This window comes from Pleurodeles waltl, chromosome 5 (genome assembly GCF_031143425.1).
Source record: "Pleurodeles waltl isolate 20211129_DDA chromosome 5, aPleWal1.hap1.20221129, whole genome shotgun sequence".
Classification (NCBI taxonomy): domain Eukaryota; kingdom Metazoa; phylum Chordata; class Amphibia; order Caudata; family Salamandridae; genus Pleurodeles; species Pleurodeles waltl.
The window spans coordinates 483,330,534-483,356,955 of record NC_090444.1 but is presented as its reverse complement, the minus strand read 5'-3'; positions in this window follow the sequence as shown (position 1 = coordinate 483,356,955).

Genomic DNA, 26,422 nt, shown 5'->3' with positions numbered 1-26,422 from the left:
CAGGGGATTGGTCACTCCCCTTTCTTTTGTCCAGTTTCACGCCAGAGCAGGGACTGGGGTCCCCTAAACCAGTGTAGACTGGCTTATGCTAGGAGGGCACCATCTGTGCCCTTCAAAGCATTTCCAGAGGCTGGGGGAGGCTACCTCTCCCCAGCCTGTAACACATTTTTCCAAAGAGAGAGGGTCTAACACCCTGCTCTCAGAGGAAATGCTTTGTTCTGCCTTCCTGGGACTGGGCTGCCCAGACCCCAGGAGGACAGAACCCTGTCTGTGAGGTGGCAGCAGCTGTAGCTGCAGTGCAAGCCTCAGAGAGCTGGTTTGGCAGTACTGGGGGTCCATAGTGGATCCCCGGGGATGCATGGCATTGACTCCCCAATAACAGATTTGGAATGGCGGAACAATTCCATGATCTTAGACATGTTACATGGCCATATTCGGAGTTACCATTGTGAAGCTACATATAGGTATTGATCTATATGTAGTGCACGTGTGTAATGGTGTCACCGCACTCACAAAGTCTGGGGAATGGCCCTGAACTATGTGGGGGCACCTTTGATAGTGCAAGGGTGCCCTCAGACTTAGTAACTTTGCACCCAACCTTCAGCAAGTGAAGGTTAGACATATAGGTGACTCATAAGTTACTTAAGTGCAGTAAAAATGCCTGTGAAATAACCTGTGCGTTATTCCACGCAGGCTGCAATGGCAGTCCTGTGCAAGGGTTTGTCTGAGCTCCGTATGGGTGGCAAAAGAAATGCTGCAGCCCATATGGATCTCCTGGAACCCCAATGCCCTGGGTTCCTAGGTACTATATACTAGGGACTTATTCGGGGGGTCCAGTATGTCAATTGGAATTGGTAAATGTAGTCACTAGCCTATAGTGACAAATTTAAAGGCAGAGAGAGCATGAGCACTGAGGTTCTGATTAGCAGAGCCTCATTGACACAGTTAGGCACTACACAGGCATACACATTTAGGCCTCAAACTATGAGCACTGGGGTCCTGGCTAGCAGAATCCCAGTGAGACAGGGAAAAACATACTTACATACATGTAAATGGGGGTAACATGCCAAGAAAGATTGTACTTTCCTACAGACCTCACCTACAGGTTGAAAGTCATTTTCAAACCAAGAAATGTTTTTTCTTGTGAAGGATGGAAGATCAAAAAAGGTGTTTAAGTGAAGGTGCTGTCACAGACATTTCCTTATAATCTTTTAACGTTTTGATTAGAATGCAAATTGAATATTTGATTTTCTCTCTGTCTACCAGGAAACTTTCCATTTTATGTCAAAACTGTGAAGGAATATTATATTTATGTTTTAGACTAATAACCAGTGACATCTTAAGGATTTTGTGGGGCCCAGGAGAAGAAATATATCAGAGGCCCCTGGAACAACTTTGAATATTAATATCCATTTTCTGCTAATTCAAGCCCTACGGTGTCTAACAATATTGAATTATATGATAAAGGTTGAGATACAGAAATACACAGAAGTAAGCTAGAGAGCAAGTTTGTTTTCCCATGGGGGCCACTTGGAAGTTGGGAGTCTTGGGCAATTGCCCAATTTGTCCATGCCTCAAAACATCTCTACAAATAACTGCACAGTGGCAACGTCTGTTCAACTGACTAAAAATATTGCACTTAAACATTAAAACAGCTTGTTGTTATAAAGGTGTTCTCTATGTTACTACCTCAGGAAAAGGCTTTCAATGACTAATGTTCAGGCACAATGTGTTATATTAGCAAATCCAGTGGGAATTCAGGGGGAAACACCCCACCAAAAGACATTTCGTTTTGTGAAGAAGAAACCTGAGGCCAGACTTGTTAAGGGCTTGTGTTGACTTGCATCACATAACACTAGCCCTTAGGTCAGATCTACTATTTCACACAGATCCACCTTGCATGGCTCTGGGTGGGATAGTAAATTTGCAGTATTGTGAGGCAGTGCAAGTGGCTGCCTTGCTTTACTCCACAGTGGGAGGTGTTCCATGGGTGGCGCATGGGTGTTCACATGCATCTACCCATGGTTTGGTGCATTCCCAGATTTACTAACAATAGTAAACCTCAGAATGCATCAAAATGCTGCACCTTCCCAGGTGAGGCATAAAAAGGAGAAATACTTTTATTTCTCCTTGTTATTCTGCAGCACACACAGAAAGAGGAAATGTGTCAAAGAATTGTTTTTGTGCAGGAAGGTGTCCCTTCCTGTACAAATGTACAAAAACAATTCTGCTTATAACGCAGGTGTCCTTGAACTTTGGTGCAGGAGTACCTGTGTTGGTACTAAGCTCCACTCCATGTACCAGTGCAGATGGCAAGCAGGAATGTGCTTTATCTCAATAGAAATTAATAGATGTGGCACATTCCTTCCCTCTCCATTTGGCGAAGCACAGGAAGTTGTTTTGCTGCCTTGCATTGCAACAAATCTTTGTAAGTCTGCCCCCTGATTTACAAAAATACCTTCTTTTCATGCTTTTATATATATTAACTGCAAAAGCCTTGATTCACAAAGAAATTCCTAAATCTTTCAATGTACATCACAAGCCAACTAATTGCGGAGATGTATAAACTGTAAACAAATCACAAAACTCTTAGCAATACCATGCATTGCCCTCAAGATTGAGTGTCCAGAGATAGCTATAGATGTTTGCATATGTTCATAGTTTGTGCTTGTTTTTACTAAAATTATGAAATGAACACAATTTCTGCATGGTCAATAATAGGTATGCGCAGGGTAAGGACATTAAATAGGAAGTATTTGAAATATTGTTTTGTTTTCTCCCTTTTACCCTCTGTCAAACTGTTGTTCCAAAAGACTTCCTTTCTATCACCATTCAGAGATTTCTCATTCTCATACTGCATTATCTATGCCACAGTTGTAGAGATTTAAGTTTAGAGGGATTTAAATGAGATGAAAAGTGAAGTGAAGTGAAGTGAAGGTGTCTCTAAAAAGGGTGTGGCTGATGTAATTAAGGGTACTGTGAGGACATGCCTCTTTTTGCATGTTCACCCCCACATGTTTAGACTGATTCTGCTGGTTTTTGGACTCTGAGGGTGCGCTGAGGCCTGCAAACCAAACCTCAGTGTCAGTGTTTTAATCCCATACAAAGCACATGTAGAATTGGATACACCCAACTGGCAAGGCCTGACTTTGGGCTTAACTTGAAGTTCGGGGATGGGTTAGTCCATGAAACAGTAACGGATATCCCATCCGCCAAAATATAAATCCCATAGGATATAATGGTAGCCATGAAACGGCTGACGGAGAATGGGTGCCCCAGGAGGGCCACTGCACTTGGCATGGGCAGAGCAGGGAACCCCTTGGCCAGCACAGACGCAATTTTCACTGTCTGCTGCACCCTATGCACTACAGCATTGTCGCCGGCTCTTTTATGAGCCAGAGACAATGCTGTAGGCCATTTCCCACTGGGGCAGCAGGCAGAAACTCGTAATAGGCCCAGCGGGAAGGCTGCCGCATTGGCGGTAACCTACCTGTTGGGACTTCAGCAGACGGGCGTTTCCGTCCACCAAAATCATAATAAGGCCCAGAGTGTCTACTCTGGGCTGCAACACTGTGCCACCCTTCATGTGACAATGTACAAAATGGCTCCCAGTCTGCCATGGTAGACTATAAGGACAGTGTTTTCACTGCCAGTTCGACTTTGCATTCAAACCAATGGCAAAGCCACCCAATCCAATAACATTATATATGTCTCCCCTAATGAATCCCTATGGAGAACTTCAGCAGGGAGCTGTATTGTGCTAAGAAAAGCATAGGCCCATATTTATTCTTTTTTAGCCCCTCATTCGTGCCGCTTTTTGACGCAAAAGCGGCGCAAGCTTACAAAATGCAATTGTATTTTGTAAGATTGCGCTACTTTTGTGTCAAAAAATGGCGCAAATGTGGCGCTAAAAAGTATAAATATGAGCCATGTATCTTCTGATATGTACTAATAACAACATTTCCAAGTTGTTGTTTTGCTGTGGGTAAAATTGGTAGCCACACTGGCGAGCACAAGGTTACCAGGTGGCATCCCAACCTGGCTAACTTTTGACTGGGACTAACAAACTAGGTTGTGTAAAGTATCAAATTAGTCATTGCAATAAATGCAAGCTGATGGCCAGGTCAAAATTAATGTCACTATTAAAGGTAGGTGTTAGAAATGGGGTTTCTGGTTGACTAGGGTATGCACCTAAGCCAGGCAGAACCCACCCAGTCTAGTCAGAGCGAGGGTGTTACACACCCAAGATAACCCCTGCTTCACCCCCTTGGTAGCTTGGCACGAGCAGTCAGGCCTATCCAAGAGGCAATGGGTAAAGCATTTGCACAACACACACAACACGTGATGCACAATCCCCTCCACAAAGGAAACACAACACTAAGGGCCATATGTACGAAAGCTTTTTCCCATAGACACAGAATGGGTAAAATCCTTTCGTACATCTGGCCCTAAGTTATTTAAAAATAAACTGTATTGTACACAACATCATTAGACCAAACACTACATGTCAGTAATACCTTGCTACCCAAGCAGTTGTCAGAACATTACACATTACTGTTACTCTGCAGAAACCAGCAGTAGTCACATATATCACACAGATTATTCATTATTCTACAACATAAGCAGTAGTCAGGAAAAACATTACTAAAATAATGCACGTCATTAGATCCTCATAAATGCCCATACTAGGAACATCAGAAAACACAAGGCAGATCATAAGAACAGATTAGCATAAAAATGCCCATAACAGGAACATTATAAAATATATGGTGGAAGTTATTAAAAACATATCAGCATAAATGTCATCAGGAACACGTTACCATCAAATGCACATGCCTTTATAATGAAGGCACTTGACCGGTCCTCCTCGGGGGAGCAATAAAACAAAAAGAATGGGCCCAGTGGTGCGGGGGGTCTCCGATGAGGCTTCCGCCCCTCCCATGACTCCTGCTCAGTGATGGGGACCCTATGGGGTGGGGAGCCTCTGATGAGGCCTCCTCCCCGCCTGTCCTTCAGATGGAGCCTCCTGGCTCTGCGGTCACAAAGCCCCACATTCATGCCCGGCCGGTAGACTCCTCACCTGTCTACCTGGCCGGCGGGGTTCCTCTTGCGTTGGCAATTGCGGGCATGCCTGGGGCCCTCCAGTACCCCGCAGCTGCTCAGTTACGTTTACCGAGGCTTCTGCTTCCTGACAGTGGAACAATTCTGGCCCACAGCCTTCTTCTCTCCCTGGCCGTGGCAGTGATGCCTCAATAACAGGAGCCGGCTTGTACCCTGGGGACTCCTCTCAGGGTGCTGCACCCCGGGGACACCACTAGGAGTGCGTCAGCTCCAACCTTCGTTGTTCCCGTGTCCCAGGGGCACGTGGGGGAGCATGATTAAGACGCGTTGAGGAATCCCGGGTCACTGCAGTGATTTCTGCACTCGGTGGTGGCCTCAGCAAAAGCACTCCCCGGGTGCTTTTGCAACGGGAAGAAAAGGCGCTTCTCAAGGTGCTTGAGGGTATAAAGAAAAGCACTCTCCAGGTGCTTAAAGCTAAAACATGAGGCTTCCCACACAGCGCTGCCTTCGTGCTGGGAAGCTCAGGGTTGCAGAAGGCAGAGGCCACAGCACCCATCCTCTGGGGACACAAGGGGCACACAGGGCGGCAGGGCCCAGCAGCAGGCCAGCACAAGGTGGATGCAATCAGTGGCAGTTCCTCCTAGTGACCCAGCAGGTCACAGGTCAGCACAGCAGCAGCAGTCCAAGGCAGTTCCTGATGAGTCCCTCTAGCAGCATTCTGTCTCCATATCATGTTTCTTGGGTGTCTTTCACGGGGAAAAATCCCCTGTACTTATACTCAGTTTTGCAAAGGTTTAACAAAGAGGGGCAGAGGAGGTTCCAAACAGTTACAACTGGTTTCAGGAGTGTCCCCTCTCTCCTCCAGCACAGGCCCTAGACATCAGATGGGGGTAAACGAGCACTTTGTGTGAGGCCAGGGCACAGCCTTTACAAATGCAGATGTTCCATGCCTCCCCTTCTCTCAGCCCAGGAAGACATTTCAATATGTAGATGCACCTCTGTGACACCTCCATCCTCCCTGGGTACAGGCTGTCTGAAAAGTATGCACAAAGCCCAACTGTCACTCTGGCCAGACGTGGATTGGAGAGAAGCTGCAAAACACCAGAGTCATAAGCACAGAGAAGTGCCCACTTTCTAGAAGTGGCATGTCTGTAAAGGTAATAAAAAAATCGATCTGCACCAGTAAGCAGCATTTTTCACTGCCATTACAAACATACCAAACATGCCTACGGTAACCCTCATAAATCAGACAATACCCCCTACACATAAGGCATGGCATTTCCAATGCAATCCTATGAGAAAGGCAGCACCCACAGCAGTGAGAAACCAAATAGGCTGTTTGTCACTACCAGGACAAGCCATGGAAACAGGCACATGTCCTGCCTTCTACATACATAGCACCCTGCCCATAGGGTTAGCTAGGGCCTACCTTAGGGGTGACTTACATGTATTAAAAGGGGAGCTCTGGACCTGGCAAGTAAATTTAGATGCCAGGTCCCTGTGGCAGTAAACTGCGCATGCAGGCCCTGCACTAGCAGGCCTGAGACAGATTTGAAAGGCTACTTCAGTGGGTGGCGCAAGCAGTGATGCAGGCCCACTAGTAGCATTTAATTTACAGGCCCTGGAAATATGGATACCACTGTACAAGGGACTTACAGGTAAATTAAATGTGCCATTTAGGTATAAGCCAATCATCTCAACTTTAGAAGGGAGAGCACCTGCACTTTAGCACTGATCAGCAGTGGTAAAGTGCTCAAAGTCCTAGAGCCAACAGCAAGAGGTCAGACAAAATAGGAGGAAGGAGGCAAAAAGCCTGGGATGAACCTGCAAAAAAGGGCTAGGTCCAACAGTAGGCAACTTTTGAAAAGTTGCAACTCTGTGCTCTGCTCATCCAATAGCCTCACAAAGGCATACAAATACAGACAGCTTTCTGACCACCTGGGGAGACGTGAATGACTCCCAGGCCAAAGAATGACGGTAGTGCCGCAGAAGTGAGGTGTCACCTCCTCTGCAAGGATGGCCACTCCGGGGTTAGCCCAGAGGCGAACTTCGAAGGGGAAGTCACATTTGATGGGCTACTCAGCCTAACACCTCTGAGCCAGATGCCTTTTGTTTCTGTAAACAGCATGGAAACAGGGCCAGAGAGGGGAAACTCAGCACCTAACTGGTTTTACTGTGGGTGTGTGGTCCCCAGGTAGCCACACCTTTAGGGTATACTCCCAAACTCTTGCCAACTGAGGAAGGGTCATGCCATCCTTGAAGGGGCAAGAATGTGGCATTCTGAGATAGCCAGATGCAACACATCACAGGAACTTTGTCACTAGGCAGGAGGGTACCAAGTAGCCCATTGGCTAGTGACTGCATGGCCCCATCAGGGCACTTTTCTGGGATACATGTGGCACAACTGGCACCCTGTCCTTCAGATCACACTGGAATCAGAGAGAGGATCAAAGAAGGACTGGCAGCTGCCCTTGGACCTTCACAAAGAGAGGCTGCACTCTCGGAAGGACTGTGCCTGCTCTACTTTGGGCAAGCAAAGTTTGGACTGTGCTACAGCTCCTGACTCAGGGAAAAGTTGATTTCCAATATCCAACAACAGCAGTGACTCCAAGGATCAGTTTGCTGATATCCTGGAACTAGCTCCAGGGACACAAGAGCTGAAGCTGCCCAAGTGGCAAAATTGGTAGCCTCTGCAGACGTTTTGCTGATGTCTATAACGATTGTCCTGTAAAAAACATAAAAACCTGTAATAATACTCTGGTGACCATGAAACTGTTCAAAGTATCCATTCTGCCTACTAAACCTCTGTCCTGCTGGACTTGGTTGCCCAACTTAGGCCGGAGTTGTCAAACTAACTTTTACAAACTTTTCAAAAGTTTCCAAGCTTGTTGTTGGCCAGTGCTTGTTTGCAATTTGTTGGAAATGGCCCTTTTGCAGGGTCATCCCTAGACTTTTTTGCCTCCTTCCTCCTATTTTTTCTGACCTGTTTTTGTTGGCTTTAGGACTCCGGGCACTTTACCACTGCTAATCAGTGCTAAAGTGCATATGCTCTCTGTGTAAATTGTATTGCTGATTGGTTATCCATGATTGGCATATTTGATTTACTAGTAAGTCCCTAGTACAGTGCACTAGAGATGGCCAGGGCCTGTAAACCAAATGCTGCTAGTGGGCCTGCAGCACTGGTTGTGTCACCCACATTAGTAGCCTTGTAACCATGGCTTAGACCTGCAACTGCAGTGTCCATGTGTGCCGATTTAAACTGCCAATTCGACTTGGCAAGGGTGCCCACTTGCCAGGCCTAAACCTGCTAGAAAGAATTGTGTGCAGCTGAGGAACTGAGCTGTGAAGAGCTGAAGCTCGAAACCATGAGGACTGAGTCCAGTTCAGATGGCGGCACCAAAAGTGTTATGTCCAATGCTGATGAAGAAGTGCACATGTCCAGAGACTTGGTGCCCGACTTGAAGAAGGGGTTTAACACACACCAGGAGGTTCAGGAATGTAAAGTAGCTGCAGTGATGCACAGGGCCCCTGAGGTGGACTGGGGAACTGGCATAGGGAGTCATATTCCTAGTGGTGGGAGGGACACTCTACTGGCTCTAGGTGAGAGGGAGAGGGATTCCCCCCAGGAAATTCCCCCCAGAGTTCCTGGTTGTAGAGTGTGGAGACATTCCAGAAGAGTGTGGGATGAGTGTCAGTGACAGTAAGGCACTGTCTCACCACTCTCAGGAGAGTGATGTGGGGTACTTTTTCAAGGCTGAGTCACTGGATGTTTGGGTGAAGGGTAGTTTGGTTAATTCATGTGAGGGACTTTGTGATGTAATTGATGGAGAGCATATGTTCAATCCTTGTTTTCCAGAGCTACGCCAACACCTGGTGGAGTGTGAGTTCTCTGACCCCAGGGAGCTTACACTGGGGGCAGACCTATGGGTGAGTACCAGAGAGTCTGAAGAGGCAGCTGGGGATGCTCCTGAAGGGAAGTGTCTAGGTGTTTTCCAACAAGATGAAGTGAGAAAGGATTGCAGTGTCCCAGGTAGATCCCAGTTTAGTGGGATGGGTGAGGGATCCCAAGTCCAGTCTCAGAGGAGAGGGAATGGGGGTGGGCTGAGGCCCAGGGTGCCTGAGATCCAGTTCCAGGTCCTGGAGGGTTCCATAAGGGAACATCTGAAGGGAGCCTAGCCTGCACCGTAGGGCCATCTGCTGAGGGTGACCCCATAGTGTCAGGAAAGCTTGGTGGGGTAGCTGTAGCCAGCATCCCACCAGTTCTGGATTCTGGCAGTACCACTCTTAGTGAGTGGGTGCAGAATTCCAGAGAGAGGGTTGGGATGGAGTTGCGGGCCCCAGTGGAGAACCTAGAAGGTCAGGGGTTAGCACTGGGGTCAGAACCCCCCAGGAATAACTTGGTGATACCATTTCTGGGCTGGGGGGAAACAGGCTCTGCCAGATGGGCAGAGGTCAGAGGACCAGCGGCAGCCAGACTCTTGTGTGGCCCTTAGGGAAGGTGGTTCCCTTGTGGGGAGTTGGTGTGCTCCCCGGGAAGTCCTGGCTTGCCAGGCAGTGGTCCAGCCTAAGGGTGGTAAGTCTGGGTTGGATGGTCAGTTCAGGGGGTAAGCTCTGACCTGATGGGGGGTAGGTGTGCTCCCCAGGAAGTCCTGGATCGCCAGGCTACGGTCCAGTCTGAGGGTACAGACCCTAGAGTGGAGGATCAGGTGCAGAGGGTAAACTCTGACCTGATGGGGGGGCGGGTGGCCCAGTCAACCCCTCGGTGGGACTTCTAGTGGTACCCTCCAGGGTGGGGGGGAAGGACCCTGGAAGTGGGTGCAGGGGAGGGAGAGACTCACCCCTGACCCCAGTTCAATCTAAGGGTACAGACCCTGGATCGAAGGGCCAGGTTCAGGATGTCCCCCTGGCCTGGAGGGAGGGGCTACTGCTAACAGTGCCCCTACTGTGTTTGATTCTGGGGGCCACTGCTAGTGGTGGGGGTGCAGGACCCCAGAAGGAAGGGTAGGGGGAGGGAAGCCTTGCCCCAGGCCGGGGTCCAACCTGAATGTACAGACCCCAGGTTGGAAGACCAGTTGCAGGTTAACATCCCTGCACTTGTGGGAGGATTGTGCAGGACTACTTCCACAAGCAGCCTGACAATTCTAGACTCTGGGGGTGCCGCTCCTAGAGGGAGGGTACAGAGATCCCTGACCTGGTGGAAGGGAGAGTGGTCAAAGGGTGCCAGACACCTGGGGCTACTACCCCCAACTCTCCACAGTCACAGTGGTGGGACAGCCTTGTAAGGCCTGGGGCTTGGCTTTCATCCATGACAGCTGTCAATGGCCACCGTGGCTTGCTGTCCTGGTGGACAGAGTTGCCCTTGGGGGGGGACAGGAGTCACACCCCGGGGGTAGAGTGGGCCACACCGCTGTGTTGGCCATGGTGGTACTATCTGCCCCATGGGCAACTACAGTGAGTAACGTAAGGTTAGGTACTGCACAGATGGTATCTGCAGGAGAGGAGAAGGGTTCCCCATGATTTATCTTAGTGGGCCCTGAGAGTATGGACAGAGGGATCCAACTGGAGTCAGGAATGCGTAGAACTGGAACATGCCCCTGCTGTTGTGAGCCAGGGTTGCTGTTCTATCCCCCCAGTCAGGGAAGTCCATCAAGGTATTGATTGGTCTCCCCTGGCTTTGGGCTGGTGGGGGGTTGTGTTGAAAATTGCCCTTTTTGCAGGGTCATCCCTAGACTTTTTGCCTCCTTTCTCCTATTTCTTCTGACCAGTTTTGTTGGCTTTAGGACGCTGGGCACTTGACCACTGCTAATCAGTGCTAAATGCATATGCTCTCTGTGTAAATTGTATTGTTTATTGGTTATCCATGCTTGGCATATTTGATTTACCGGTAAGTCCCTAGTACAGTGCACTAGAGGTGCCCAGGGCCTGTAAATAAAATGCTACTAGTGGGCTGCAGCACTGGTTGTGCCACCCACATTAGTAGCCTTGTAACCATGGCTCAGACCAGCCACGACAATGTGTGTGTGCCTTTTTAAACTGCCAATTCGACTTGGCAAATGTGCCCACTTGCCAGGCCTAAACCTTCCCTTTTTCTACATGTGAGGCACCCCTAAGGTAGGCCCAAGGCAGCTCCATGGCAGGGTGCAGAGTATGTTTAAGGTAGGACATATACTAGTGTGTTTTATATGTCCTAACAGTGAAATACAGCCAAATTCGGTTTTCACTGTGCATGGCCTATCTCTCTCATAGGTTATCATGGGGGCTGTATTAAAATATCCTTAAAGCGCAGATTCCCTTTGAGAGCAGATATAAATATGGAGTTTAGGGTCTCTGAACTAACAATTTAAAAATACATCTTTTAGTGAAGTTAGTTTTTAAATTGTCGGTTTGAAAATGCCACTTTTAGAAAATAGGCATTTTCTTGCTTAAACCATTCTGTGACTCTGACTGTTTGTGGATTGTCTGTCTGGGTCAGTTTGACAATTGGGCTGTTTTTCACCTCTCTCTAGACAGTGACACAAAGGGGGCGGGGTGTAGCCTGCATATCCTGATAAGCCATCTGAGCTAGAGGGGAGGGAGGAGTGGTCATTCACACCTGAAAGGACTGTGCCTGCCCTCACACAATGAAGTCTCCAACCCCCTGGTGTCTGTTTGGGGCCTGGCCTGGACAACGAAGGATCTTGCAAACACTTGAGACTTTGCTTTTAAGTTTGCCAACTTGAAAGGCAGAAAGGGGTATAAGGAGAAAACCCCAAACCTCCGACTTTATAATCTTTCTGGAATCAAGAGGTACCTCTGCCCAGGAGAAGAGCTAAACAGCTGAAGGAGGAGTACTGTCCCTTTGCTGTGTTGTTTTGCTAGACTGGCCTGCTGTTGCTGCCTTCTGCCTGAAAAGATTGCAAAGGGTGAACTTTGCTTTGTGTCCCGCTTGAGGAAGTTCTCCAAGGGCTTGGAGTAGAGCTTGCCTCCTGTTGGAAGTCTCAGGGATATCAAAGCCTTCAGTTTCCTCTTCCTACAGCACTGGGAACTGTGTGTTTTGTGCTGTACAAGGATAAAACACACAGTGACGCCACCAACGATGCCACTGGGCTGCACCGTGACCGGATGAGGCCGCATAGAGCAGCACTGCCCCGCTTTGCACAGCGACCCTGGTCTCACCGATGCCATCATCGTAAGACTTCACCGAGCCGCTGCTTGCACCACGACCTCTGGGCCCCACCCTCCCCATCACCTGCTCACACCGCAGCCTGGGCATGCCCGACGACACCGCTCCTGCTGACACCGGCACCGCTGCCTGAACCGTGGCCTCTGGACACCACTCGTGAGGTACACAAAGCACCATCATGTCCCGCACCACAGCCTCAGTCCACCGACACCAGCACCATCGACTCCAGTGTCGCCCCAGGCATCCCTGCCTGCACCGTGGCCTGTGGACACCGCTCGTGAGGGTCGCGAAGCTCCGCCCCATCCCGCACCGCCGGCTTCGGCCTACTGACGAATGCGCTTCAGCAACGACGATGACGCTGCTTGCACCAAGACCTGGTGACACCGTACTTTGCACCGCCGTGCTTCACACCGCAGCCCTGGTCTCACTAATGCTGCTGGATGACATCACCGAGCTGCTGCCTGCACCGTGACCTGTGGGCACCACACGTCGCATCATCCCGCTTTTCACCGCAGCCCCAATGCCATCAACGCCAGCGCTCCTGACTTTCGTCAGCCCGGAACGCATGTGACTTCAAGGGCTCGATGACCACTGACTCCAGCACTGATAACGTGATGCCAATGACATTGCTCTCTGGAGCTCACTGCGAGGATCACGACGCCCTGCAAATCCAAGGTACTGTTTGTGGGCCTTCCCGACACCATAGCTTGCCCGCGACGCCGTGGTGGGCCTGAACTGTTGGTTTTGTTAATCACGATGGCGTGATAGCCCCAGGTGGACTATCCACTTCAAGGAACTGTATTTTTGAGTAAATCTTGCAGAATTCATATATCTATTACTGTATGGTGGATTTTTATCATATTTCATCTCATCTTATATAGATAAATATTGGCTATTTTGTGGTGTCCTTTTGTAGTGTTTTCATTTATTACTGTGTGTTATGTGCAAATGGTTTACACATGAGATAAGCCTGACTGCTCATGCCAAGCTACCAAGGGGGTGAGCAGGGGTTATCTGAGTGGGTATCTCTCTTATCCTGACTAGAATGAGGGTCCCTTCTTGGACAGGGTTCAAACCGACTGCCAACTAGAGACCCCATTTCTAACACAATTGATATAAAAATGATTACTTCTAAAATCTTTGCCCGAACCCTCCAGTGGATTTTGATACTTAGGCTCTGTAAAAAATCATAAAAATCAAATCTATTTTCATAAATTGCTGTCTTGCTTCTTTTGTGCTGTGTTGTATGATTTTCTTATTCTGTTGTTTGGTGCTGTTAAATGCTTTACACATTCTTTCTTTGCTAATCCTTACTGCTTGCAGCAGCCACAGCTACCCAGGGTTGAGTTTAAGGTTAAGTAAATATACTCTACTGGACCCATGCAGTACTTGTGTGTGTACTGAGCTATAAGGCTTCCTAGCTATATCACATAGTACACCCATTCCTCAACAATAACGATTTTGTTGTAAATAGTAAACATTAAAAATGTTTTAATTCTGAAACTATCAAACCGTGAGTTAAACATTACTGAGGCTAGTGGAAGGGGGAGTGGTCTTCAGAGGGTAGTGGTCATCAAAGTGTTTCATTTACACCTGTTATGTTCAACCTGTTAGACATGTACACTCTATTCTCTCCACATTTCCTCCATCTGCTTATCTTACACCTTATCGCTTTTAACTTCAGCATCCTCTTTTCCCTCTCTCCTGTTTGCACTTCCTTACATCTTCTTCACATCATCACCTCCCTTCAAACACACAAGGCAGTCACTCACCTGTAAGAGCTACATTTTCTTTTACTCCCACCTTGTCAATATGTTGACATCTGTTTACACATTTGTACAGAATCACCATTAAGTATGGAAAAAGTGACCATTTCTTTGTGCACTTTGTAAAGAAGCCAAGGGTTGGTTGAACATGTATTCTGAACACTACTGGCAGACGCTGTGAGAAACTTGCACTACAGTAAGCCTCAACTCCAGGGCTCTTAATTGATGTTGGTGATAAACACTTTGAGGCAGATCAATTCAAAATATGCACTATAAAAAAGTAATATGCTACACAAAAAAATAATACAGAAAGACCGCATCTTGGAACCAGCTAACAGTCATATGGATGCAAGATAAGTAAAACATGTTAAATATGAACAGATAACTAAATCGCTGACGGGAATTGCTTTCATTCTCCAGCAATTGATCAGTCTTTTTGCCTGTGAAATTATTACCTTTTCCACTTGTAAGTAGGGCTCCAAGTTGTTTCATATATTTTGACATTTCTTTCTATAGTTCGCCATTTCTATTCTTCACCTTTGGCTATCCAACAATTCAATTTCTCCTTGGATTTTTGATCTAAAGACATTTAATCAAAAATGTGCTTTCATATCTTTCCGTCTTAAGAGAAACCATATTTCAGGAAGTCTCTGGAATGTCTAAATAGCCGAAAAAGACATTTCCTGACCTCTGTGTGACGCCTTCTAGACGTCACATTGCTCTTTCTGCAATTAAGGTATGAACCAAGTACGGGTGTCTGCAGTGAAGGATCAATAATAATAGCAGAAAAACCTACAGGAAGTGTAAAACTAAAGTAGAAGGAATAGCTTGTAGGAAATCAGGGCCAAAACAAAATGAGAGAAGGCCAAACAGAATTCGGGCCCAAAGTGTACGACTGGTCCGAAAAGTAACTGGGGAAAAAAAGAGAAACAGGGGACTGATAACCCCATGGGGAAAAAACACATTCGGACTGCTCGACAACACCTTCATTTATTTTGCAGGCTATTAAATATTAGCAAACGGAAAACAGGAAGTGAATGACTTTTTCTCGAATTGGAAAATAGCAATTAAACTCCACTGTACGTAACTTTCTCGGGTTATTAAAATGTGACTTCCTGTGAACATGTAAAAACCGGAAAACGTAAGAGTGGCGCTTTGCTGTATTTAAGAGCCCAACATGCCTCTTTAATTTTCTTTGTTGACATCAAAAAGCATCGTAGAGGACACTCAAGCTCCCGGGAGGAGAGGCCCTTCCCACTTCATTAAGAGTGACTCAAACGCACAAGCCGACAACGAGTCTACGGGCAAAGCCGCCATCCAGCAAGCACAAGCAACACCAGAGTGCTCTGCCTCCTGCAGATTTCTTGAGGATTGACTGTTCTGCTCGTTTCAAGTAAGAGAGGAGCGGTTCACCATGTCGCGAGAGTTGCGTGGTTAGAGCAAAAGGAAATAATTGCCAATCTATACATTATTTTCACATGGTAACCTGTAAATGATTTGTGAAACTACCATTCTTTTGTTAAAATGTGGACAATAAAGAATTGTGTAGGAATGAATAGGAAACAGCAAAATGTAAGTACATCTTTAAACTCAGAGCACGAGTAAACAGAGAGTAGGGACATAAAAAACAGTATAGGTAAGGATCACACTTATATCATGCTGAAGTCTGCCCTGGACGTTTAATATTAGTTTAAGAAACATGTTTAATTCCATTGGAAATACCAACTAAATTTGTCTCCAGTATTTAGGGCCACATGTATCAAAGGTTTTTACCTATTCTGTGTCTATGGGAAAATGTGCTCGTACTTATGGCCCTAAGTCTTCATTCCACCTTGTGCCCCTTCATCTCACTCTTACAGGTTTGGAGAAGACACAAATGTCAAGATGTTTTAACTCTTTTTGCAAAATATCCATGAAATAAAAATATATATGCTAAGTGAGTATCTGTGTGTTATGAGATGTACCTCTCTGGCTTATGTATTTCATTTCCGAAGAACTTGAAGGGAGCTGCGACCCTCACTGTTCTGCTGTTGTCTCCTACACACCACTTTGCATCCCACTCAAAGCCCACACCGCCACTTCATCCCTCCACGAGCACACCATGCCAGCTTGCCCTCCATCCATGCACTTTCTCTTTTACTCATGCTCTCAAGTACTCATATACAACCACTGATCAATGCATTCACTCACTCACCCTTCAAATCATTCTCAAATTAATTCACTCACACATCAACAAACGACTTAAAAAACAAAGCAGAACTTTCACTTATAAGTGTGGCCCCTAGGCGCTGTCAATGCATTTTTGTTATCTGGAAGTTTCTTTAGCCTAGATTTGTGGGACTAAAAAACATGTTTCATGAGTGTCTAGTCAGTTGAAATGGGAAGTTACAAAAGGTGGAAAACTGCACAGTCAGTGTAGTTGCAAGGATATTTTTCCTGAATGTAATGGGTGCCACCCTTCTTATGTATTTATTTATTTATTTATTGCAGCACATTACATTTCAATTCCTCTAAAATGTTACGTTTTCCTACAAGGTATGAACTACGCATGGGGTCAATATATTCACAGATTCGCAAATGCCTCTGAGCTTCTCTACTCCAGGTTGGAGTTTATCAAGATGTTCTACTTATGCATTGTTTTTCTAATATATAAAGGATTGGGGGCTGCCGCTTTCCACATATTTGGCAAAAAGGCTTAAAAGGGGGCATTTTCAGGTCCCTCTGAGGAACCTTATCACCTCTGCATTCCAAGTCCTGTTTCCGGGTGCTTCTTTCACATAGAAAGCCGTCTCTTGGAAAATGAGTGTCAGTGTATGTAGGAGTACACCACATCCTGGGATCTGGTATAATGGTCGTCACAGCACTGTGTGCCTGGAAATGGCAAGCCCAATTTCAAATTGCCACAATAATTCTAGCTTGGTAAGAATTTGTAAAATAGGTATAATTGTTTATCGTTTCTGTACCAAAACACCTCTAAAGCCCTTTTAACAATATTAAAGCTGAATCTGTGTTTCTCCTATTCTCTGTGGGACCATTATGATTTTTTGCAGGTACTGCTTTCTTTTATGATCTTGATACTTAGGGCCGGTTTTTAGGAAACGATTTGCGACTCGCAAGCGGCAAAAATGGCCGTTTGCGAGTCGCAAATGTGAGTTTCCTATGCAGAAATGCATTTTGCGAGTCGGGACCGACTCGCAAAATGCATTTCCGACTCGCAAATAGGAAGGGGTGTTCCCTTCCTATTTGCGACTCGCAGTGGGATGCAATTCCATTTGCGACCGCGTACGCGGTCGCAAATGGAGTCGCAGTTACCATCCACTTGAAGTGGATAGTAACCCACTCGCAAACGGGAAGGTCATGGGACCCCTTCCCCTTTGTGACTGGACCCCATATTATTTTTTCAGGGCAGGTAGTGGTCCAAGGGACCACTCCCTGCCCTGAAAAAATACCGAAACTAAAGGTTTCGTTTTTTTTTTTAAGTGCAGCTCGTTTTCCTTTAAGGAAAACGGGCTACACTTAAAAAAAAAAAAAACCTGCTTTATTTAAAGCAGTCACGAACACGGAGGTCTGCTGACTACAGCAGGCCTCCATGTTTGCGAGTGCCTTGACTCGCTATGGGGCCGCAATTTGCTACCCACCTCATGAATATTCATGAGGTGGGTCATTGCGACCACATAGCGAGTCGCAGTCGGTGTCTGAGACACCGTACTGCATACCAATTTGTGAGTTGCAAATTGTGAGTCGCATGGACTCGCACTTTGCAACTCGCAAATATTTTATTTGCTACATCTGGCCCAGTGTCCCGTGGGAAATTCCAGGGAATTCCATCCTTGTGATAAATGGCTCTGATCACACCCACAGATTAGGACACCGCAGTAATCTGCAGAATCACCATCCCAGAGATATAGACAATTTATTCCAACAAAACGTGTCGTATGGAGTCCCCATCGCCTGTTTTTTATTTTTGTTCCTTGAAGCATGGTCCTAGCAGATAACAATATACAGTTGTAAACAGCCCTACATATCTTTGCATGAAAGTGGCTCCTTCCAATCTCAAAAAATTTAAGCGATATAGACATTTAAGAAACTGAGGCCCGTATTTATACTTTCTTAGCGTCACATTTGCGTCATTTTTTGACGCAAAAGCAGCGCAAACTTACAAAATACAGTTGTATTTTGTAAGTTTGTGCCGATTTTGCGTCAAACGACGACTCAAATGCAGCGCTAAAAAAGTATAAAAATGGGCCTGAGGAACAAACTCTGACGGTGTTCTATTGCCTTTAGTAGAAAATCTACTTCTTCAGTGGCTCCAAACAGGTTTTAAATCGCTATTAGGTGACACATGGTATTGTAAAGGAAAGGAGACTTGCATGCTATTCTTAGGTGAATCTAAAAAACTGAAAACCTCATTTCCAAATGTATCCCTACACTGCATACTTTCTGTGGATAGTGGCACTACAATTTTTCTAGAATGCCATGTGTGTAAAATCCCAACTTGCCTGAGGGCAGAAAGGGAGCTTTTCTAAACGTCCATCTTTAAGGACCTTTACTGTATGCTGACAGTCGTTTGATGAAGATGGGCTCAAAGGACTTCCAGCTTACTGTACCACTCTGGAAAGGGAAGACGCTGATCTGAAAGATATCTCCTCTTGAATGAAAATATATGTGATGAGATCTAGTCACTGACAGATGTACATGTCGTATACTGAGATCAGCTCCTGTCATGATACATTGAAAAGACTCACCTTCCCACTCGTGCACACCTACAGACCATTCATTGTACTCCGAACTAATAAGTGCAATGCGCATTTTAAGAATAGAAGGGCGACTGGCAATGCACTTGGAACTTTGGCGCTGTTCGGTGAAAGATTTCATTTCTAGAGGACTTAGTATGCATCTGGTGCATTTGAAACAATCAGAAACTACATTTCCCATTAGGCCATTGAACTCACAATACTTGGAAACGATGGTAGGCATCTTAAATATGTTGAGTATAAGCTTCTGGGTGTTTCAGTGACTACTTGCTAGGCAATCAAGTTACTTTGAGCAACCAGTTCCTTGTTATCAAACCTTGCTTAAATATTGGCAATTGCTGTTTTATTAATTTAAAAGCACTATTTAAAAGTACAAACTAAATAAAGAGAAGTATTCAAATGAATAAAAACATATTTCGAAAACAAATGAGTAGTTTAAAGTACTGTTTCAGAGATAACCGGCAAGGACTATAAACATACAGCTCTGTCACATATTTTGTAATTAGCTGAGTGTTCGGAAAGGATCTGTATTATTTTTAAGGACTATTGATATTACATGATACATATATTTGGTGTTTCACGTGGGGATACATGCTTAGGAAAGTAATTTATTGGCACCAGTGTGAACTAGGGAATCTTAATGACTATTGCTATACTTTTCTGTTTAAGGAACAACCGTGAATGCATTTGAAGGCTAAATGGCATGCAAAAAAGCGAGACAATTGTCCTTCCTGGAGGAGAGAGTGAAGGTCATGAAATCCCTAATAACATCTATAGATAATGTTTATGTTTCAGTTCCAGGAATGTCTGAGTTGAACTGTTAACGCGTCCCTTTATGATCATCGTTTTAGGCCAATGAATCTTTTGACCCAGTTGAGAGACACCTTAGGACGAGATAGCTAATCAATATGTCAATCAATACTTTAATAATGTCATCAATATTTATCACAACAATACATTTTACTTTAGTCAAAGTCATTAATCAAATCAAGACGTTACCATGACCTTTCAGCCATGAATAACCACACTGATTTAGTAGAATTTTATGAGTTTTATTCCCTATTAATTACAGTCTAAAAGCAGATGCGTTAATCTCAAAACCAAGAAACATAATAGCATAGTCACGATATGGCAACTTTGATAAGCTTTCTTTAAAGCAAGAATCACAAACATCAGAACATAACACAGCGTGAACATAGGTCAAATTCAGCAGAGTGTCAATAATGCGTCAGTTCAACAAAGCATAGTCTCGGTCGTTTGTCTATTTGCGTCAGTTTTGGTGAACACCTTTCGTAACCACTGATTAGCATTCACATGTTGGGCTTCATGCAAAACAATTTAGAACAACAATTTGGAAAACATCTAACTATGGTTGCTGTCAAAAGTAAGCAGTTGGTACCTAGAAAGGAAAAGCAAACAGACAAATCACTAATGCATTGTCATAATTACCCTCCAAGGTTTAGGTCAGCGCACAGGCTCAGTCTTCGTCCTCAGGACATCAGTCTATTCGCCAACAGTCAAAACTCGGCTCTGGGGCAAAAGGGCACTTTCCTCATAACGAGGTAAAGTGTAAAAATGGACAATCTAATAGCGAGGATGGTTTTAAGTAAACCAACAAGTCACCAAACAGAGTGACAGAGTTTCTGGATAAAATCAATAGCATTCCCTAACCCACCTAAATGACTCCCCGTAACATGGGTTTTTATCCCTTTTCCATTGTACATTCCCCCAATATTCTATTGGTCATCTGTTATACCCCACTATCTTTAACTTATCAGAAAATACATTAGGTAGTCTAATTCTTCACCCCATATTATTTTACAAGTCTTTGATTGGTCTTCATTATTGACGTCTTCAAAGGTGGCACGTCCGGTATGATTTCATCTTTCTGTAATTCTTTGCACATCTTTTGGTCAGCAGTTCCATTGTCTTCACCGGTTTGAATGACCTTGTACATTACATTAATCTACACTGTTTCAGTTTGTTTTTTAACATTTATTTCACGAGCAGGGAAAAGTATGTATGAGAACGGATCTAACATGGTTACATTTGTCTTCTAATTTGAAGAAAAAGAACAGGCAGGGTTGTGTCCTTTTATGAGTCAGCACACTGCAAAATAGGAAAATACATTCAATATGAAAGCCAAACAGCTAAACTTCGGCTCATGCTAACTTAAGGCCTATGGGGATTTCAGCACAGATTCAATAATGCAGTCATTAGTACAAACTTATTTAAACGTGATATAAAACATTTTGGTCATTATTATTAGTCTACGTATACATTGACGGCCACTCCCCGTAGTCACATTTCAAGTGCACGTATAAGCAAAAATTATTATTATCATTATTTCTATGCAGCATTATCACACATTAATTCATAAACATTTCATGTTAATATAGATTATATAAGTTACGTTCTCTCAGTCCCTCCTCTGATGACGTTCATCATCACACAAACCCTTCCCCTTTGACCTTTCACCTTAATTTTTCACTTTACGCATAATGCGCATTTCAACATCTTGTCCCTTGTGTGAACTCTCCCAAATTTCATTAAACATTTTCTCCCTTTCATTTTGTTCATGCTTTTTACTCCTCTTGTTCCAATTTCTTTTAATTTTGTCATTGATTTTGCAAGCTCCCCATAATCCTAATAGACAGGCTAGAACAATTAATAGACCACCTAATATTTTTGCAAGTACCCCATTCCAAATATTGCTAAACCAGCTCCGTACTCTGGCAATTCCCTTTCCTAATTTCTCCCACACTCCAGGTTCCTTCAAATCCTTCAAATCTGCACTTAGTTAGGTTAGTAAGCATACCTCTAATCTTTTTGCTATTATCAGGTATATATGAGCAACAATGACGCTCATTGAGCATCTTGCAGACTCCGCCGCTCTTTGCTAAAAGAATGTCTAAAGCAAGCCGATTTTGAAGAGTCATAGCTCTTTGTGCAGCAAGTTCAGTATCCATCAGGAGTATAGCCACTGTAAAATTTGTCAGCATGTTATCCACAATAGTAGACAACTTTTGAATCTTCATGCAGTTTAAAATAACCCCTACCGAAGGAATTATGGCTCTAAATATGTCACCAATGACAGCAGCCGCTGTCTCTCGTTTTTGTCTAGCATGTTGTAATTCAGACGATTTAGGTATTTGCTTTAAGTCATCAATCTGGTAAATCTTTGGGAAAACTATTCCCAAATAACATATCCCATACCATCCCTTAGGGAGACGGTAATAAGCATTAAGTCCACAGATATAATAGATCGCAGCGATCGCTGGATCCTGTCCATTTAACATGAATGTCCATTTACTCTGAAACAAAAACACATGCCTGCATTCACTCGTTCCCACAAATAGAGTGTCATGTTCAGATTTCGGCCTATATATACAAAGCCTTCCTACATGTAATGCATCTATATCTAGTTTGCCTTGCGTCTTTATTGCAGTGTAAGCATAGTCATTTGCAAATGTGCGTTTTTCTAGCCCCTTTTCTAATCTTTCTTTCAGTGCTTTGCGTCTATCATCTGTGCGATCTAAGAAGCTTTTCTCTACAGGTGTCAATAAGCAAGTCAGATTATTGCGGTGTGCATAAGCTGTCCCAAATGTAAGTGTTGGTTCAAAGAAACCTCTAACTAGTTTTATACTATGCTCTTTAGCTAATTTGTTGAGAAACTCAATCACAGGCACAAAAGAAAACACTACATCCAAATTTGAATAGAAGTATTGCACATGCTCTTGATTATAGAATCTTGTTAACAGCAAGCTACAACTTATCCCGTATGTCAAAGGAAGACTATGATAGGTGACCCCTTCTTGCACTGATGAAGGAATCTTTGTGCACACATAATAGTTTTTCGCATCCATGGTCTCAACGTACTCATTCAGCAAGCGATAGAAAACATTAGTAGGAAGCTCCCCTTTTGAATTAGTTCCCTCATGCAAGTGTTTTGCATCCTGCTCAAACTTCTCCCACGGTGTTAGCTTTGTAGTCTCAGGTTTTGAAGCATTGTTAGTCACTTTCTTATCCAACCACGTCATTTCCACAATCACACCTACAATTATTATCGCACACACGATACCTAATGTAAGACTCAACCAACCACACACCTTACCCTTTTTGTTACTACCTCTATTATAAGCCATGTCTGTAAAGAATCAGATAGTAGAACAATAATCAATTGAGGACTATATAAAACTCTTTTTTTTTTTTTTCTTAATGCAAAAAGTTTCTTTCTCTTTGTGTATATTTACAGCGTTTCACTCACTCCAGGACCCTTTTGTCAAATCAGATTAGCATCTTGTCATAATCAGGTTTTTCAAAGTCATTTCAGTTTATCAGTGTTACATCCGGTAATTTATAAGTCTCTTTCTTAGCTTTTCCAACGTTCAATTTCTTTTCAATTTCAGTTTTAAAACAGTCTCTTTTCCTGATTCATTCCAGGTACCGTAGTATTGGCCTGGTACTTCTCGATCAAAACAGAACGCTAAGAATTCTTGTTTCCATTCAGATGTTTTTGCATATGCCCATTCAGGACCTGCGTACCTTCTATTTGCGATTCTTTTGCTTTTCAATCGGCGTTCGCCTTGAAATCCTCCTTCACTCAGATCTTCTGTTCTTGTGGTATCGGTTTCTTCTGTTATTGTTTCACCTTGTACGACCTTTTCTTTCGCAGTCTGCTTCTCTGGCCAGTTATCTCCCTAATGCGTCTTTTTCCTGCTTGTTCTTTCAGGACGCTGAACAGCACCCTCCTCTTGTGCTATGGTGTTTTCTCTTGATGGACCTGCAACTGGCTCAGGGGATGCCGGTGTATTTTGCTCTCTCTCTACTATTTCCCCTTCTTCTTCTTCTTCTGGATCTGTAACAGGTTCAAGCTCTAACCCGTATCCGTCTGCTTCTGGGAGAACATCTCTTTGATTCAGTTCTCCGGCTGCCTCTACTGAGATAGGCACATTGTCACCTCTCTCAAACTCGTTTATTGTTTGACGGACTAGGCTGTTCTCAGTGGGCTCTCCTGCAGTTTCAGTTCTCTCTTGGCTGTTTTCAGGCCCTGAGACTTCCCTCTCTAGAACAGTTGAGTCAAAAACTTCAAGTTCCTCATCAGTTGGACACGTTACCTTCTTTGTGTGACTGGCATGTATCCAGTTTGGGACGCCTGCACATTTCACAGCAGTGGCTGTTGTCAATATTACTTGATATGGCCCCTTCCAGCGCGGCTCCAAACAAGACGTGCTCACATGCTTCTTGACAACCACCCAGTCACCGGCTTGCAAAGTGTGACCTGGATCACTGACCGGTGGCAATGTGTTGGCTTCCACCTGGTGAGAAAAAGAGCGAACCACATCAGCCAAACCTTTGCAGTAGTCCAACACCATATCATCCGTGATATTCACAAGAGCATTTGCAGGTACTGCGGGCAGCCTCATAGCTCTACCCATAAGGATCTCACGGGGTGATAGTCCTGTCTTCTTATCAGGGGTGTTCCTCATTGACATCAGCACTAAGGGCAATGCATCTGGCCATTTCATATTGGTAGCTGCGCACATCTTCGCCATTCTTGATTTCAAAATACCATTCATTTGTTCTACTAGTCCTGATGCTTCAGGGCGGGAACTACAATGCAGCTTCTGTTCAATGTCTAATGCGGCACACAAGAGCCTAATCATCTCATTGTCAAAGTGTCTGCCCCTATCTGATTCTATAGAGACCGGAAACCCGAACCTGGGTATTAGTTCCCTAAGCAGCAGCTTTGCAACTGTGAGACTGTCGTTTCTACGTGTGGGGTAGGCTTCAATCCAGTGGCTGAAAACACACACAATCACCAACACGTACTTCAATCCTCCACAAACAGGCATCTCAATGAAATCCATTTGCATCTTGCTAAATGGACCACCAGCTCTCCCTATGTGGCTCAAAGTTACCACAGTCCCTTTTCCCGCATTCATCTGTTGACAGATGATGCATCTGTGACATGTAACCTCTGCGGCATGTCTGAATTTTGGGTTAAACCAGTCAATCTTGAATGACCTGATCATTGCATCTCTCCCAAGATGTGCCTGCCCATGGTAAAGCCACGCGACTTGTGATAGAAGACTGTTTGGCAAAACCAGTTTCCCCTCCTCTGAGACCCATAAGTCATCAGCTCTTTGTACACATTGCATTCTCTGCCAGGAGCGTTTTTCCTCTTTGCTAGCACGACCCTGTAGTGTTTTTAGCTCATCTAGTGTATTAACCACCCTTAATGCAAGGTTCAAACATGTGTCATTTTCGGTTTGCGGTAACAATTCCCACTGATCCTTGAACGATATACAGTTCAATGGGCAAAACCTTGAGACTTGATCTGCATAGCCGTTTCCCATGGACACAAAGGCCCTCATTCTGACCTTGGCGGTCGGCGGAGAGACGGCGGTCGGACCGCAAACAGACCGGCGGTATTAAAAATGGCATTCTGACCGCGGCGGTCACCGCCGCGACCGACCGCCACTTCCCCACTCCGACAGCCACGGCGGTCACGACCGACGGGCTGGAGTCTGCGCACTCCGGTCCGGCGGTCGACCCAAGACCGCCAACGGTATCATGACCCTGCTTACCGCCGCGGTTTCTGGCGGTCGGGAACCGCCATGCGAACCATGGCGGTAGGCACTATCGGGGCCAGGGAATTCCTTCCCTGGCACTGATAGGGGTCTCCCCCACCCCCCACTGCCCCCCCGAGTCCTCCCCCCACACCCTCCACCCCCCTGCCACCCCCCAGAGGTGGTACGAACCCCCTCCCCACCCCCACCCCGACATGCACATACACGCACCCCGACATGCACACACCCCCTACATGCACATATACACACCCCCTACACACACACATACACAACGGGGACACATACCCGCACACATACATGCCGACATGCGCACCCGCCGAACTACACACATTGCCCATAGGCACAGCAGCACTCCCCGCCCGCATGCACGCACTCACACACCCCCTCTACACACTCCCACGCACACCCCCATGCACGCACACATCACACAACACCCCCCCACCCCCTCCCCTCACGGACGATCAACTTACCTTGTGCGTTGGTCCTCCGGGAGGTGACAGGAGCCATGGGGAGGTGACCGCCAACAGAAGACCGCCAACAGAAGACCGCCACACAGAAATGTGGGTCGTAATTCTGTGGGCGGTGTTCTGCTGGCGTGGCGGTGGAGGTTGACCAGTCTCCACTTTCCCGCCGACCGCCAGTGTGGCTGCTGGCGGTTTTCCGGCGGAACGCTCCCAGCGGTCAGAATGCGCACAGCAGCATACCGCCGCGGTCGGCCGTCTTCACCGCGGCGGTAACTCGGCGGTCTTGTGAAAAGACCGCCAAGGTCAGAATGAGGGCCAAAGTCTTGTGACTTAACATGAGCATTGCATTTCACCACAGCAATTTCAAGAGGTAACTGAATCGCATGTAACAGATCCTTAATTTGTTCACCATTTTTCACAGGACAACCAGAAGAGGTCACGAAAACTCTCTGTGACCATAATTGGCCAAAATCATGTACAATTCCAAATCCGTATCTGCTGTCAGTATAGATAGTGACTCAGATTTTCAGCTGCGTGGCATGCCTTAGTAAGGGCAATTAATTCTGCCACTTGTGCGGAATACACTTTCTCGAGCCAGGAAGCTTCAATGATACCAGCTATG